Source organism: Phocoena sinus, chromosome 4 (genome assembly GCF_008692025.1).
Source record: "Phocoena sinus isolate mPhoSin1 chromosome 4, mPhoSin1.pri, whole genome shotgun sequence".
Classification (NCBI taxonomy): domain Eukaryota; kingdom Metazoa; phylum Chordata; class Mammalia; order Artiodactyla; family Phocoenidae; genus Phocoena; species Phocoena sinus.
Window position 1 is genome coordinate 6,522,335 of NC_045766.1, and position 16,415 is coordinate 6,538,749.

Below are 16,415 nucleotides of genomic sequence, written 5' to 3' on the forward strand. Positions count from 1 at the left end.
TCTACGTGCTCTGTCCAATATGGCAGTCACAAGCCACGTGTGGCTATCGCACACTTGAAATGTGGCTCGTGCATGTTGAAATGCATCGTAGGCTTAAAATACACAGAGTCAGAAGACGGGCGCGAGGGAAAAAAGGTCTCAGTAATTTTCATATTCATTACATGTTGAAATGTCAGTAGTTTAGATACATGGGAGTTAAATAAGAGATATTAAAATTCATTTGACCTGTTTCTTTTTTACTTTTCTTAATGTGGCCACCAGAACATTTAAAATTACACATGTGGTTCACATTACACTTCCACCGGACAGCACTGGCCTTGAAACAAATCCCAGTAGATTTCTGTGCTTGGGCTTCGTGTTAGATCTTTTGTTCCCTCAGACGTCTCTCCTCCCTGCTTTGGATCCTGCCCCCCACCCCACCCTCCATCCTCTCGTGTACCAGATGGCTGAAGTTAACAGGAGTCTGATTTGTAGAAAATTCCAGAATGGCTGCTGCCTTGACCTCACACAGAAAACTCTCCAAGAGAGGAACAGTTTCTGAAGTACAGGCGTGTATAGGAGAGTAAGAAAGAAAGAGTAAATAATTGGTAAGGCAGGAAGGGTCAAGGTGGAAGAAGAAAAATCTGCTTTGGATGGTAAGTCCTCTCCAGGGGGCCCCGTGAACCTGGCAAGCCCAACCCGATGGCGCCTCACATTTCATCACAGCGCGGATGGGGAAGGATGGGCCCGAGGAAGGACCTTACACCAGGTACCCCAACAGAGCAGCCCCCCACGAGTAGCCCCAGTCACCCTCCTCTGTTTGGCCAGGCACCAGGCAGGACCTAGGCAGGACCTACCGTTACCCTCATTGCTCTGCTACTAAGCTGAGCCGGGCCCTGAAATTCTCTGCCGTGAGCCATCCGCCTCCTTAGAGACTTGGAAAGGTCTCCGAGGCCATGTTCTTGAGGGGGAAACTCATGAGAAACTGCTCCCCGCAAAGCAGCCCGACAGTCTCCGGAGGGCTGGGGGAGACCACCACCCCCCGTGGACCTCTCCTCTTCTAATCATGGGAGAGCTACTTGAAGGGACTCCCACAGCCCCCAGCTTCTCTGAGTGCTTGGTCTGATCCCGCTGCCCTCTCCGAAATGACCTTTGGTTGGAAAAAGAAAAGTGATGACGAAACAAGTTAATTAAGGAGAGCAGGACAAACCTAAGAAGAGAAAACAGTGATAGCCAGAAACCCTGAGTTTGGAGACCTACATTCTAAGCCAGACAAAGACTACTATGCATACTGAGTCACTCACTACCACAGTGTGTGCTGAGGGCCTACCATGGGCCGGGTACTTTTGCTGGGTATGGAAGGGAACGAAGAAAGATCCTGCCTGTTGTCAAGGAGCTGACACTGGGGTGCTGCAGGAGAGGGCAAACGGGCAACACCAATAAGCACACCATACAGTATGTCAGAGAGTGACGGCGCTCGGAAAGAAAGATGGAGCGATGGATACAGGGGGGTTCGGGGAACAGTGAGATCGAATGTGCAATTTCAACCAGGCCTTTTAGAGAAGGTGGCATTCAACCAAAGGCTTGACCATTAGGGACCTGGCGGAAGAGCACCCCAGGCTCGAAAAGGCGAGCATGCCTGGTCTGCTCAACACAAAGGCCAGCACAGCTAGAGCACAGCAAGCAAAGGAAAGAGCCGCAGACAGCGAGGTAAGGTGGACGTGGCGGGGAATCCTACAAGGCCTCCAGGGCGATGATAAAGACTTCAGCCTGATTACTTGATCTCTTCCCTTCCTCTCAAACAGGATCCTCCAGGCTTGAAGCAGGGACAGGAATGGAGCGCAAAGACATGAGGCAGGGTGTCTCCAAACTCATTTCTTTCTCTTTCACTTTTTCCTTTAGTCATTAGGGTCAACCATCCCCACTTGCTTTTTTCTTTTTCTTTAATGGCAATCACTAAGGCAAAAAAAAAAAAAAAAAAAAAAAAGGTCTATCCATTTTCCTGTCCCTAAATTACATGAGCAAATCGTCCTATTTCCTTCTTCTGTTAACTTCCAGTCCAGGACCAATGATGCATTCTATCACATGGAGAAACACCATAATTCCTAATACAATCCAGAACTTAATAAATCTGTGCTATCTGGATAGGAAGGAACGCCAACACCTTCACCGAGGCCCACCGAGGGAACACAGGATTGTCATAAATGTGCCGAGTTGCCTAGTCAAGGGTTTCCTAACTTAGTAAGGCCGAGGATTTATGTTCGGGTTTGGGGTCAACTGGATAAGGACTAAAGTTCAGAACGCTGAGGAATCATGTGACTTGGGAGTCTGTCCTCAGTTTGCCTCAGCAACCCCTTTAGCTTTTGACAAACGTGATGGATTTTGCATCTTGGCAGGTTAGCAACCACAGCCTAAGTCTCCTTCTTTGGCAGGCTGGCTCGGGGCAGGAAGTAAAACTGGCAGGAACTCTGTATAGACCAGAATTAAACCCACCAGAGCCAGCATCTGTGACTCCAGATTCTCAGAGAGACGGTGACCTAGTTAAGCATGAAGTTCCTCATTACAGGAAGCCAGCGTCCTCTGAATCAATCCCATACACTCCACGTCTACGAGAAGAGCCATCAGCCTGGACAAAAGAGGCTGGACAAAAAAAGGTCTGAGTCTACAGGTAAGAAACCCCTCGGTATGTGCTTGGGTCTGATGGGACCTCCCCACTGCTTTTCACACAGTGTGCGGACTGGATTAGCTCAGAAGACACTGCTAATGGGGTGGGTTCTCTCTGCATTTGCAGGGTGGTGGGAAGAATGCACAGGGAGGAGAAGGCAAAGAGTAGATAAGGGACTTCCCTGGTAGCACAGTGGTTAAGAATCCGCCTGCCAGCGCAGGGGATGTGGCTTCGATCCCTGGTCCGAGAAGATCCCACAGGCCACGGAGCAACTAAGCCCATGCACCACAACTGCTGAGCCTGTGCTCTAGAGCCCGCAAGCCACAACTACTGAGCCCACGAGCCGCAACTACTGAAGTCCGTGCACCTAGAGCCTGTGCTCCGCAAGAGAAGCCACCGCAATGAGAAGCCTGCGCACCACAACCAGAGAAATCCCACGTGCAGCAACAAAGACCCAACACAGCCAAAAATAAATAAATAAATAAATAAATAAAATAAAGGGTAGATAAAACGCGAGCTTTTCCTGCTTTCTTTCCTGCGCCACCTATCCATTCTTCAAACCATGAGCACCCACTGCACGACACTCACAGGCCTGGATACTGAGACACAAGAAATCTCTGTGGAACACGGGCTCTAGGCACACAGGCTTCAGCAGTTGTGGCACATGGGCTCAGCAGTTGTGGCTCACGGGCTTAGTTGCTCCACGGCATGGAGGATCTTCCCGGACCAGGGCTCGAACCCATGTCCCCTGCATTGGCAGGCGGATTCTTTTTTTTTTTTTTGGAAGGAAACAATGTACTTTTTTTTTTTTTTGCGGTACGCGGGCCTCTCACTGTCGTGGCCTCTCCCGTTGCAGAGCACAGGCTCCAGACGCGCAGACTCAGCGGCCATGGCTCACGGGCCCAGCCGCTCTGCGGCATGTGGGATCCCCCCAGACCGGGGCACGAACCCACGTCCCCTGCATCAGCAGGCGGACTCTCAACCACTGCGCCACCAGGGAAGCCCTAAATATTTTAATAAAAACAATTCCAAAGCATTTATTGTCATCTGGCAATAACATAAAGGTGAGCAAAACAATATAAATAAATGCTTTAGAACTACACTCCTAACAAAGGACACCTAAAAAAACTGTATTGCCTCTCAACAACTTCTCACTTCACTGATCATTTCTAGTTGGAGACACTTTGGAGCAGAGTAATGTTAGCATGATCCGACCCAGTTGTTTTCTTGACTTTGTTTTAGAATGGATCTCTTCTGCATCATCCAATACGAGGTTCATATACTCATCAGTACCAATGACACAGCCCTCTATCCACATATTCACTTGCTCATAAAGCCACACCTGAATCCGAGATCTATTTGGCAAGTATCTGAAGATGAGATTGATGGGCTGCACCATCACCTTCTGCACCTCCTGGCCCTGGCCCCGGTACGCCATGGTGGAAACTCACAAAGACCACACTATCCCGCACACTACCTCAAAAAAAAATGACAGGCAGGGGCTTCCCTGGTGGCGCAGTGGTTGAGAGTCCGCCTGCCGATGCAGGGGACACGGGTTTGTGCCCCGGTCCGGGAAGATCCCACGTGCCGCGGAGCGGCTGGGCCCGTGAGCCATGGCCGCTGAGCCTGCGCGTCCGGAGCTTGTGCTCCACAACGGGAGAGGCCACAACAGTGAGAGGCCCGCGTACCGCAAAAAAAAAAAAAAAAAAATGGCAGGCGGATTCTTAACCACTGCACCACCAAGGAAGTCCGCCCTTGCTTTTTTTATGTCATAATATTTACCTTAAAAATTCAACCTAAATTACAAACAAAAGGTTGAACCATTGGCCTAAAATAGATAAGACTTTGGGATTGAATCAGATAGGTAATGCATACCTATTCCTCCTGAAGCTCTGCTTAGCAACTAGATTCCTGGAAATTTTCCCAGATAACCTGGGAGAATGAGACTGGATGTTCCTGCAGCAAAGCCCTAGGACTAGGATGTTCTTTCATGATATATTGCTTCCTCAGACTCTGGAGCAGCCGAGAGGGCAGGGATGGAGAAAAGGGAGCCGGGAAGGCTGAGGCAATCCTCCATCACAAGAGGCTGGCAGGAGACTGGGGAAGGGGTCCTTTCTGAGCCCTCCCGCAAGGACTTGTCCCCTTCCTCCGCAGCCCTTCAGCACCTGCCCTCGACCAACCCACAGCAACGATAGGGGAAGGAAGGGAGGCAAACTCATGGTCAGCAAAATGTTCCATCTTAGGTTGAAGCTGGTAGAAAGGCTGCAGGTACACAGTATCAAAGCCGTGGTCAGAAGGGTGGGCCTCACAGTGATATAAACGTGGTTTCAAATCTTAGCTCCAACATTTACTAACTGTATGGACCCGGGGTAAACCCCTTAACCTCCCTAAGCTTCCCAAGCTATAAAATGAGTGTAAAATACCTATCTCCCAAGCCTGGTGGGGGCATTAAGTAGTGAATGTGGGTAGGCGCTCGAGTGAACACAAGTGGTTATAAAGATGATGGTAACATGCTAGGAGTGCCCTGTTAGGTGAAGGATGAGCTGGAACAAGAGCTCTGTAAGTCATGATGAACTACAACAGTTAATACTTCAAAGCAAGGACCTGAAGAGGATGCAGCCGATGAAAGTAGCTTCAGGATATTGGCCCCAAACACTAGAGAATCACAGCTCTTACTGAACAAAAGATTGGACAGCTTACAAATGAAAAGTTATGCCCCTCGCACATATGATCCAGCAACCCCACTCCTGGGCATTATCCAGACAAAACTCTTAATTTGAAAAGATACATGCACCCCTATGTTCACAGCAGCACTATTCACAATAGCCAGGACATGGAAGCAACCTAAATGTTCTTCAACAGATGAATGGATAAAGAAGATGTGGGATACACACACACACACACACACACACACACACACACACACACACACACACAATGGAATATTACTCAGCCATAAAAAGGAATGAAATAATGCCATTTGCAGCACCATGAATGGACCTAGAGACTCATACTAAGTGAAGTAAGTCAGACAGAGAAAGACAACTATCATATGATATCGCTTACACGTGGAATCTAAAAAAACAATGATACAAATGAACTTATATACAAAACAGAGAGTCACAAATGTTGAAAACAAACTTATGGTTCCCAAGGGGGAAGGGGGGGAGGGATAAACTGGGAGACTGGGATTGACACATACACACTACTATATGTAAAATAGATAACTAATAAGGACCTACAAGGAACTCTACTCAATACTCTGTAATGACCTATATGGGTAAAGACAATTTAAAAAGACTGGACATACGTATACATATAACTGACTCACTTTACTGTACAGCAGAAACTAACACAACATTGTAGATCAACTATACTCCAATAAAAATTTAAAAAAAAAAAAAGTGATGCTCCTTGCAGAATCAATCAGCTCCATTCCCACCACATGTGAGAACAATGGAGAGTCACTCAAAAGGCTCATGGGGTGACCTTGGTGGACATTTTTATAACAGAGTGGATGTGAAGAGAAAGAAGTGGCAAGGTTACATATACACAATCACTCAGTAAGAACACAATACATCAAAACCTATAGGATATGGTTAAGGCAACACATAAAGAAAACAAAGACCCTTAAATGCATTTACGGGAAAAAAAGAAAGATTAAAAATAAATGAACTAATCATTCAACTCAATAATCTAGAAGAAAAAGTAACAAACTCAAGGAAAATTTTTTAAAACTCAAGGAAAATAGACAGAAGAAATTAATGCAAAAAATATTTAAGGAACTCAGTAATGAACAAAAGCATATACCTAGCCAGTATTATAAATGGTTGGTTTTTGAAAAGAACATTAAATTAAACAAACTCTTGGCAAGTCTAATCAAGGGGGAAAGAAAGAAATGAGAAAGGACATAAAGCTACAGATTTATTTTATAGCCTAAATAAGTACTCTGTAGAACTTTATACCAATAAATTTGAAAAACTAGATGAAACAGGTGACTTCCTGACTTCCCTCAGAAAATATAAATTATCAAACCTGATTTACTAAGTAGTAAAGTTTCTAACAATCCTAAAAGAAGTGAAAAGGGCATCAAAAATCTACTCCTAAAAAAGGACCCAGGTCCAGATAGTTTTATAGGAACATTCTAGTTAATTCTCAAGGGTCATCCAACATAAATATTATGTGAACCACAGACAAAATTTTAAATTTTCTAACAGCCAGATTTCAAAAAGTAAAAGTAGGTGAGATTAATTTAAATAATAAATTTATTTCATATAACATCTAAAATGTTTTAACATGGAATTGGTATAAAAATATTATAAATAAGATATTTTACATAGTTTTTTATGCTAAGTCTTCAAAACCCAAGGAATATCTGACATGGCACATCTCAACTCAAACAAGCCATGTTTCAGATAGTCAATTGTCATTTGTGGCTAGTGGCTACCATATTGGACAGCAGGAAACCAGGTCATTGGTATTGAAAACTGTGCCAAAGCATTATAAAAAGATTAAAAACCACATATCATTCTATGAATTCAGTATAACTCTAACAGTAAAACAAAATACAGAGAGCAAAAAAACATAGAAAAAGTCACCAGCCCAACCTCACAACAACAAAAATGAAATACTTGTAAATCAAATTCAACAATACAGGGGGACTTCCCTGGTGGTCCAGTGGGTAAGACTCCACACTCCCAATGCAGGGGGCCGGGTTCGATCCCTGGTTGGGGAACTAGATCCTACATGCCACAACTAAGAAGCCCTCATGCCAGAACTAAGAAGTCCGTGTGCTGCAACCAAGATCCTGCGTGCCACAACTAAGACCTGGCACAGCCAAAATAAGTAAATATTTTTTAAAAATTTGACACTACACAATCCAACATCATGCATCTTGACTAGTACATAATAACTAAAGTTTATTACAGGAATGCAAAGATAGATCATTTGAAACAAATTAATTCATACATTAACAAATTAAAGGAAGAGAAAATCATTATGACTGATGCCAAAAAAGCTTTTCAAAGCATTCAAAATTAATTTGTGATTTTTTAAAAAATAGCAAATTTGGTATAGAAGAAAATTATATTAACTTGAAAGCAAACATTATACTAAATAGATATAAAATCATTCCTACTGGGACTTCCCTGGTGGTCCAGTGCTTAAGACTCCGCACTTCCAATGCAGGGGGCACAGGTTCGATCCCTGGTCAGTGAATTAAGATCCCACATGCCACGCAGCGCAGCCAAAAAAAAAAAATCATTCCTATTAAAGTCACCAAAACAAGAAAGTCCTGAATATGCCCAGAGTTCAACACTGTACTAGTAGTACACAAAAACTATGAATATTGGTAGGCAATTCTTAAAGATTATCAAAACTAATAAAGAAATTAATAAACTGGCGGGATATAAGAGCAACATAAAACTCAGAAGCTTTTCCATCACCAATAGCCACTCAGAAAATGTAACAGGAAAAAAAAGATCCTAATAGTAAGAGCCATCAAATACTTAGGGACAAAACTTCAAGATGAGTAAGACCTATATTCAAAAAACTACAACTGTCTACTAAAGATGAATAAATGAAGAAATATGCATTGTTCTTGATAGGAAGACTGAACAGTGTCAAGATATCAATTCTCCTTAATCTATAAATGTTGTACATCAGGATCAGTCGAGAGGGCATACGCTTACAACCCATAATCAAAGTATTAAGATCCAGAGCATATATAGATCATCTACAAAACAATTTGAAAAGGCAGTCTGATAGAAACAAAATGGCAAATCCAAGTGATTCCAAGAAAAATGAATGCTAATTACAAACAAACCCGTACAAAGTGGTCAAAGTAACTATTAATGGGGAAATAAAAAATTAAAAGCCCTGTGATGAAATTTTTAAAAAGCAAAAACAAGAAAAATAAATAAATAAAAGATACAAACCCTGTGATATATTTCCTCACACTAATCAGTTTGCCAAAAAATAAAAATAAAAGGTTGACATCTTGCAGGGGAAACATGCACCTCATACACATGTGTGGGAGGAAACACTGGTGCAGCCTTTTGGAAGTCAAATTGGAATGTTCCTGCCCTTTGGCCCAACAGCACAATTAGGAAGGGTACCTACAGAAATATTCACATGTGCTCAATGATATTTGTATATACTGTTTATTAAAGCAAAATATATATATGTCATCTTATATATATCACATATATGTCATCTAAAATTTGATCAAGAGAAGAATTTATTAAATTATGTAGCTTGTTACTACCGACTATTGTACCACCTTTATCACACGCTAGGGACTTCTCTGGAGGTCCAGTGGTTAAGACTCTGTGCTTCCAATGCAGGGGCCACATTCGGAAGCAGCAGGTTCGAACCCTGGTCAGGGAACTAAGATCCCACATGCCGTGTAGTTGTGGCCAAATTAAAAAAAAGGCTAACTCAAGACATGGAAGCAACCTAAGTGTCCATCGACAGATGAATGGATAAAGATGTGAGATACTATATATATATTTATAAATATATATATAAAGTAATATTCCATTGTGTATGTATATATATTACATATACAATGGAATATTACTCAGGCATAAGAAAGAATGAAATAATGCAGCAACATGGATGGACCTAGAGATTATAATACTAAGTGAAGTAACTCAAAGACAAATATCATATGATATCACTTATATGTGCAATCTAAATAATGATACAAATGAACTTATTTACAAAACAGAAATAGACTCACAGATATAGAAAACAAACAAAGTTACCAGTGGGGATAGCAGGGAGCAGGGGATAAATGAGGAGTTTGGGATTAACATATACACACTACTATATATAAAACAGATAAACAAGGACCTACTGTATAGCACAGGGAACTATATTCAATACCTTGTAATAACCTATAAGGGAAAAGAATCTGAAAAAGAATACAGGGACTTCCCTGGGGGCGCAGTGGTTAAGAATCCTCCTGCCAATGCAGGGGACACATGTTTGATCCCTGGTCCAGGAAGATCCCACATGCTGTGCAGCAACTAAGCCCGTGAGCCACAACTACTGAGCCCATGAGCCACCACTACTGGAGCCCGCTCCTAGAGCCTGTGACCTGAAATGAGAAGCCACCACAATGAGAAGCCCGCACACCACAACGAAGACCCAACGCAGGCAAAAATAAATAAGTTTATTTTAAAAAGTATATATGTATGTATGTACAGTACAAACTGAATCACTTTGCTGTATACCTGAAACTAACAACATTGTAAATTAACTATACTTCAATTTTTTTTTAAATGGTTTAAAAAAAAGAAGAAGGTGGCTAACTATTTGTGCTGATGTGGAACCTCTCTAGGTCCTGGTAAATGGCAGAAAAGGCAAACCACAGAACAATATATACCATAATCTGATATATGTTTTTTAAAAATAAATGAATAAGCAATTTAAATATATTAGAATGTGGGGAATTCCATGGTGGTCCAGTGGTAAGGACTGTGCACTTCCACTGCCAAGGGCCTAGGTTCGATCCCTGGTGGGGAAACTAAGATCCCGCAAGGCAGGTGACGCAGCCAAACAAATGTGTGTGTGTGTGTGTGTGTGTGTGTGTGTGTGTGTGTGTATATATGAATGTGGGTGGGTATACAGAGGACCTAGACAGATACATACTTATGGGGGATGGGGCAAAAGTTGGGGAGGGGAAGGGACATTCCCACTGTACTCTATATTCTTCTCTGTGGTATTCATATTCATGGGTTGCTTGCTAATTTTCTTTAACATTGATTCCTCCGAAGGGAAAACATAACTCCGGAGAGATTCCAACAACAACAACAGAGGCTCAGTATACATCAGTTGTGTGAAGGAGGGTGGAAATCACCTTCTTATCACAGACCACATTTAAGAATTCAAGGATCCAAAACTCTTCTCCCTGTGGGTCTGCTTCTAAACCAACCCCTCCCCTCACTGAGGTTCAAGCCAAAAAGTAACAAGCTTGCAGCTCTTGGAGAAGACAATACAGATTTTTAGAGATAGTAATCTTAACTTCATGACAGCAAAAGACTCAGAGCAATCAGCCCAGAAAGAAAAGTTTGCGCCTCTTCTTGTCTTAACAGGACAGAATAATGCCACGTTCATGGAGGGGCTGCTAAATGGGTGGGTCACAAATCTCACGGCAGGGAGATTCCTCCCAATAGCCTACTCAATAAAAAATGTTACATCCCAAATATTAACCACATTTATTTAAGCCACTTGTGATAGAAGTGCTTAATAAACTGTACAACAATGAACCCTGATGCTTAAAAATGTAACTGAATAAAGGACTTTTCTTTCAAAACTGGCTAACTCGGCTTCCTCCAGTGAGTCTTGGGGACCCAGTAGCTTTTACAAAGTAGGTTTTTATTTCTTAAGCTAAGAGGAGGGTAAAGGGAGGGCGAGAAGAGAGGAGAGAGGGCGAAAGTACAGGGCAAAACACTGAGAAGCATAAAAGCTTTGTCAGCGTGTTGGCCAGCACATGGCAGTCCGCCACAAGCCGCTATGCAGCCCTCAGAGAAAGTCCAAGTTGAGATGTGTTGTAACTGTAAGATATGCACTGAATTTCAAAGACTTAGTGTCCAAGGGGGAAAAAAGAATGTTAAAATATCTCGCTAAGAATTCTGTTATATTGATTACATGTTATAATGATATTTTGGAATATTACATAAAACATTAAAATTAACGAAATGGAATTGTTTTCTCTCCTTTTTTTTAATGTGGTGTGGTGGGTGGAATAGTGTCCCCCCAAAGTTTAGGACCACCTGGAACCTCACAAAGGGAACTTATTTGGCAATAGGATTACTTAAGTATCTTTTTTTTTTTAAAAAAACTTATTTTTGGCTGCGTTGGGTTTCTGTTGCTGTGCGTGGGCTTTCTCTAGTTGTGGTGAGCAGGGGCTACTCTTTGTTGCAGTGCGCGGGCTTCTCACTGCGGTGGCTTCTCTCGTTGCGGAGCACGGGCTCTAGGCACATGGGCTTCAGTAGTTGCAGCATGCAGGCTCAGTAGTTGTGATGCATGGGCTTAGTTGCTCCGTGGCATGTGGGATCTTCCCGGACCAGGGCTTAAACCCAGGTCCCCTGCAGTGACAGGTGAATTCTTCACCACTGCACCACCAGGGAAGTCCTACTTAAGGATCTTGAGATGAAATTATCCTGGTTTAGACTGGGTCCTAAAACCAATAACTGGTTTGTTTGTTTTTTTGCAATACGCGGGTCTCTCACTGTTGTGGCCTCTCCCATTGCGGAGCACAGGCTCCGGACACGCAGGCTCAGCGGCCATGGCTCACGGGCCCAGCCGCTCCGCGGCATGTGGGACCTTCCCAGACCGGGGCATGAACCCGAGTCCCCTGCATCGGCAGGCGGACTCTCGACCACTGTGCCACCAGGGAAGCCCAATAACTGGTATTTTTATAAGAGAAAGGAGAGAGGGAGATTTGGAAGCCGAGTCACTGACACTCAGGGAAGATGCCATGTGAGAACGGAGGCGGAGACTGGAGAGACACAACTATAAAACCAAGGAAGGGGAATTCCTTGGCGGTCCAGTGGTTAGGAGTCCGTGCTTTCACTACCGTGGGTGTGGGTTCAATCCCTGGTCGGGGAACTAAGATCCCAAAAGTCACGGGGGAAAAAACAAAAACAAAAACAAGAAAGGCCAAGCGTTGCCAGGAATCACCAGATGCTAGAAAAGGCAAGGAAGGATTCTTTCCAGACCCTTCAAAGGGAGCATGGCCCTGCTGACACCTTGATTTCAGACCTCTGGCCTCCAGAACTGAATTAAAGGAACTTTCTGACAATTTGTTTGTGATCATTTGTTATGGCAGCCCGGGGAAATAAATACAAGTGGCATAAAATAGATAACTAATAAGGACCTACTTTATAGCACAGGGAACTCTACTCAATACTCTGTAATGACCTATATGGGAAAAGAATCTAAAAAAGAGTGGATACATCTATATGTATAACTGATTCACTTTGCTGTACAGCAGAAACTAACAACATTGTAAATCAACTATACTCCAACGAAAATTTAAAAGAAAATATACAAGTAGCTATAAGGAAATGTCAAGTTACAGATGTGGGCTCACATTCTACTTCTGGTGACACTGCTGCACTAGAGTTTAAAGGGAATTCACCCCCTCAAACCCAAGTCTCCACTATGGACCCTAACAGCTTAGGCAGAGAATAGTCCCCATATTTCTTAAGCGGCTCTAATTGATGAAAGTTATACCCCATTGAGATATCTGGAAGTCTCTCGATTTTGCTCACTTGCTTCTAAATTTTTCATGTTGGTAGGATATGAAAAATACTTCCTAACATGTGTACAAGCATCATGGGACACTCAGAACCTAAGTGCACAACATTTTTAATAGGTATGGGACTTATTGCCCAGTTTACTGAAGGGGACGTATTATGTCCTTGGAAAACATTCAACCATTATCCTCAACTGCCAGCGAAGCATTTTCTGCCAAGTGTCCCAAGCTGCTGCCACCCTGCCCTCTGCCTTGGCCTTCCTATCTCCCTTCCAGATGTTCAGGCCCAGCCACTGTGCTTTGAGATAAGACGTCTCCCTTCAAAACACCTTTCCCATGTCTCTCCTTAATAAGACAAGACAGCTGCTGTTGCAGGGAACTCCCAAGGGGGTTGGCCTCGCAGCTTCAACAAAGTATCAGCTGCAGGACAACCTTTTAGGGCGTGCACTGCCAAGCCAATTACCACCGCAGCTAGCAACCCAGGCACAGGCGGGGAGGCTGCCAGGGGGAGTGCATCTCCCCTCCCCACCCCCCACCCGGGGGCAAGTCTCTGCAGACGTGGCAGCAGCACCGAGAAAGCAAAGGCCACCTCACTGCTTTCGACAGGCCTAGGATAAACATGTTTTTTGCCCCAACAGGATCCAGAGTGAGAGGTCAGGAGAATGCACCAGATTTTGTCAGACTACCCAGAAGCCAGGACGGATGATGAGAAGGAAGCAAAACTGGATAAACAAGTGATCGTGACCCAGATGACAGGCAGGCAAGGGGGCAGGGTGCTTCCCAGTTCACTCAGCGTCGATGAGAGACGTGAGCGTGAAGATATTTGGGTGGCATCCAGAGGAAGCGGAGAGAGATGGCCAAGCCGCTAGCAGGGCTCTGTTATGCTTAAAATGCTGGAAAGTCATATTTGCTGGAAAAGTTAAATCAGTGACAGGGATGTCCTACAGCAAAATCACACAGATGGGAAATGTAGGGAGTGAAACTGTGAATCCAACATTTATTAAGAACCAGAAAAAAAAGGCACTTGTATACTTGTTCTTATCTCACCTCGTGTGAGAAAGCGATTTGTTTTTCTTTTTTTTTGGCCGTACCACATGGCATGTGGGATCTTAGTTCCCCAGCCAGGGATCGAACCCTTGCCCCCTGCAGTGGAAGCTCAGAGTCTTAACCATTGGACTGCCAGGGAAGTCTCGAGAAATGGATTTATTATTCCCGTTATTCAGAAGAGAAAGCTGAGGCTCTAAGATGTTAAGACACTTGCCCGAGCTTATTCAGTCTACCCTGCAGAAGGACTAAGTGCGTTCAGGCAGGTAACTGGTCCTGTGGTTGTGTGTATGTTGGGGAGAGGGAGGGAGGGTGTCCTCACTCTGTCTTACTACCTCTCTGTTCCAGGCTGGACAAAGGCAGAATGTTCAAAGGTCAAGAACCAAAACCACAATGAGATACAACTTCACACCTACAAGGATGGCTATAATCAAAAGAGCAGGTAAGGGAACTTCCCTGGTGGCGCAGTGGTTAAGACTCTGTGCTCCCAATGCAGGGGACCAGGGTTCGATCCCTGGTCAGGGAACTAGATCCCACATGCATGCCGCAACTAAGGAGCCCGCCTGCTACAACTAAGGAGTCCTCGAGCCACAACTAAGGAGCCTGCCTGCTGCAACTAAGACCCAGTGTAACAAAATTAAAAAAAAAAAAAAGAGCAGGTAATAAATTTTGTCAAGGATATGAGGAAATGGGAATCCTCACACGTTGTTGGAGGGGATTGTAACACGGCGCAGTTGCTTTGGAAACCGTTTGGCGGTTTCTTAAAAAGTTAAACCAATAGAAAACCCCAAAATAAACCCTCACATATATGGTCAAATGATTCTCGACAAGGGTGCCAAGACCATTCAATGGGAAAAGGACAGTCTTTTCGACAAACGATGCTGGAAAAACTGGACATTCACATGCAAAAGAATGAAATTGTTGGACCCTTACCTTACACCATATACAAAAACTAACTTCAAATGGATCAAAGACCTAAACATAAAATCTAAAACTATAAAACTCTTAGGAGAAAATACAGGGGGGGAAAGCTGCATGACATTCGATTTGGCAATGACTTCTTGGATATGACACCAAAAGCAAAGGCAACAACAACAAAAAATAGGATTTAATCGGGAATTCTCTGGGGGTCCAGTGGTTGGAACTTGGCACTTCCACTGCAGGCGGCCCGGGTTCGATCCCTGGTTGGGGAAATAAGATCCCACAAACTGCACAATGCAGCAAAAAAAAAAAAAGGACTTAATCAAAATTTTAAACTTCTGTGCATCAGAAGAACATAATCAACAGACTGAAAAATAGTCAAATCATAGAGACAGAGAGAATAATGGAGGCTGGCAGGAGCTGAGTGGACAGAGCCATGGGGAGTTACCGTTCAGTGGGCAGAGTTTCAGTTTTGCAGGAAGAAATGAATTCTAAGCAGAGACGGTGGTGATGGCTGCACAGCATAGGGAATTTCTCTGTGCCGCTGAACTTTACACTTAAAAATGGTTACGTTGATAAAGTTTATGTGATGTGCATTCTGCCACAGCTTTGAAAAGCAATCCTTTTAAAGTTAAGCATAAATTTGTCACATGACCCAGCAAACCCACCCATGGGTATCTACCCAACAGACATGAAAATATCCACACGAAGAGCTGCATGCAGATGTCCACAGTAACGCGATTCATACTAGCCAAAGAGTGGAAAGAAAACAAAAGTCCATCAACTGGTGAACTGGTTCATAAACAAAATGTGGCATATCCATACATTGGAATGTTACTTGGCAGTAAAGAAGAATGAACTGTTGATACAAGCTACTGCATGGATGAACTTCAAAAACATTATGCTGGGCTTCCCTGGTGGCACAGGGGTTGAGAGTCCGCCTGACGATGCAGGGGACACAGGTTCGTGCCCCGGTCCGGGAAGATCCCACATGCCGCGGAGCGGCTGGGCCCGTGAGCCATGGCCGCTGAGCCTGCACGTCCGGAGCCTGTGCTCTGCGAGGGGAGAGGCCACAACAGTGAGGGGCCCGCGTACCGCAAAAAAATAAAAAAAAAAAATTACGCTATGTGTAGGAAGCCAGTCATAAAAGACCATGTATTGTACAATTCCATTTATATAAATGTCCAGAAAAGGCAAATGTATAGAGATAGAAAGTCAATTAGTAGTCTGGGGCTGGGAGGTGCAAACAGGGTTGACTGCAAATGGACACAAGGATCTTTTTTGGGGTAATGGAAACCTGGATTTTGGTGATGACTGTACAACTCAATTTCCTAAAAATCACTGAATTGCATGCCTAAAACCAGAGGAATTTATGGCATGCAAATGATACCTCAATAAAACTGTCTTTTAAAACGGCAAGAACTTGCTATTAAATTATCACTTCAAATATGAGTCTTCTACGAAGTTTCCCCAAAGCACGTCCCAAAATTGAGGCTTATTTTCTCAAATACAAATTAAAGAAGCTTAATACGCTACATT

General features: G+C 43.7%; 1 protein-coding gene and 1 pseudogene across 6 annotated transcripts in view; both read right to left on the minus strand.

Annotated features, from left to right (window-relative positions):
- KAT2B (lysine acetyltransferase 2B) overlaps positions 1-16,415 on the minus strand; it is a 102,205-nt gene that overhangs the window by 69,332 nt on the left and 16,458 nt on the right. The gene's annotated exons all lie outside the window — the stretch shown is intronic.
- On the minus strand, positions 3,814-4,082 carry LOC116752962 (annotated as a pseudogene).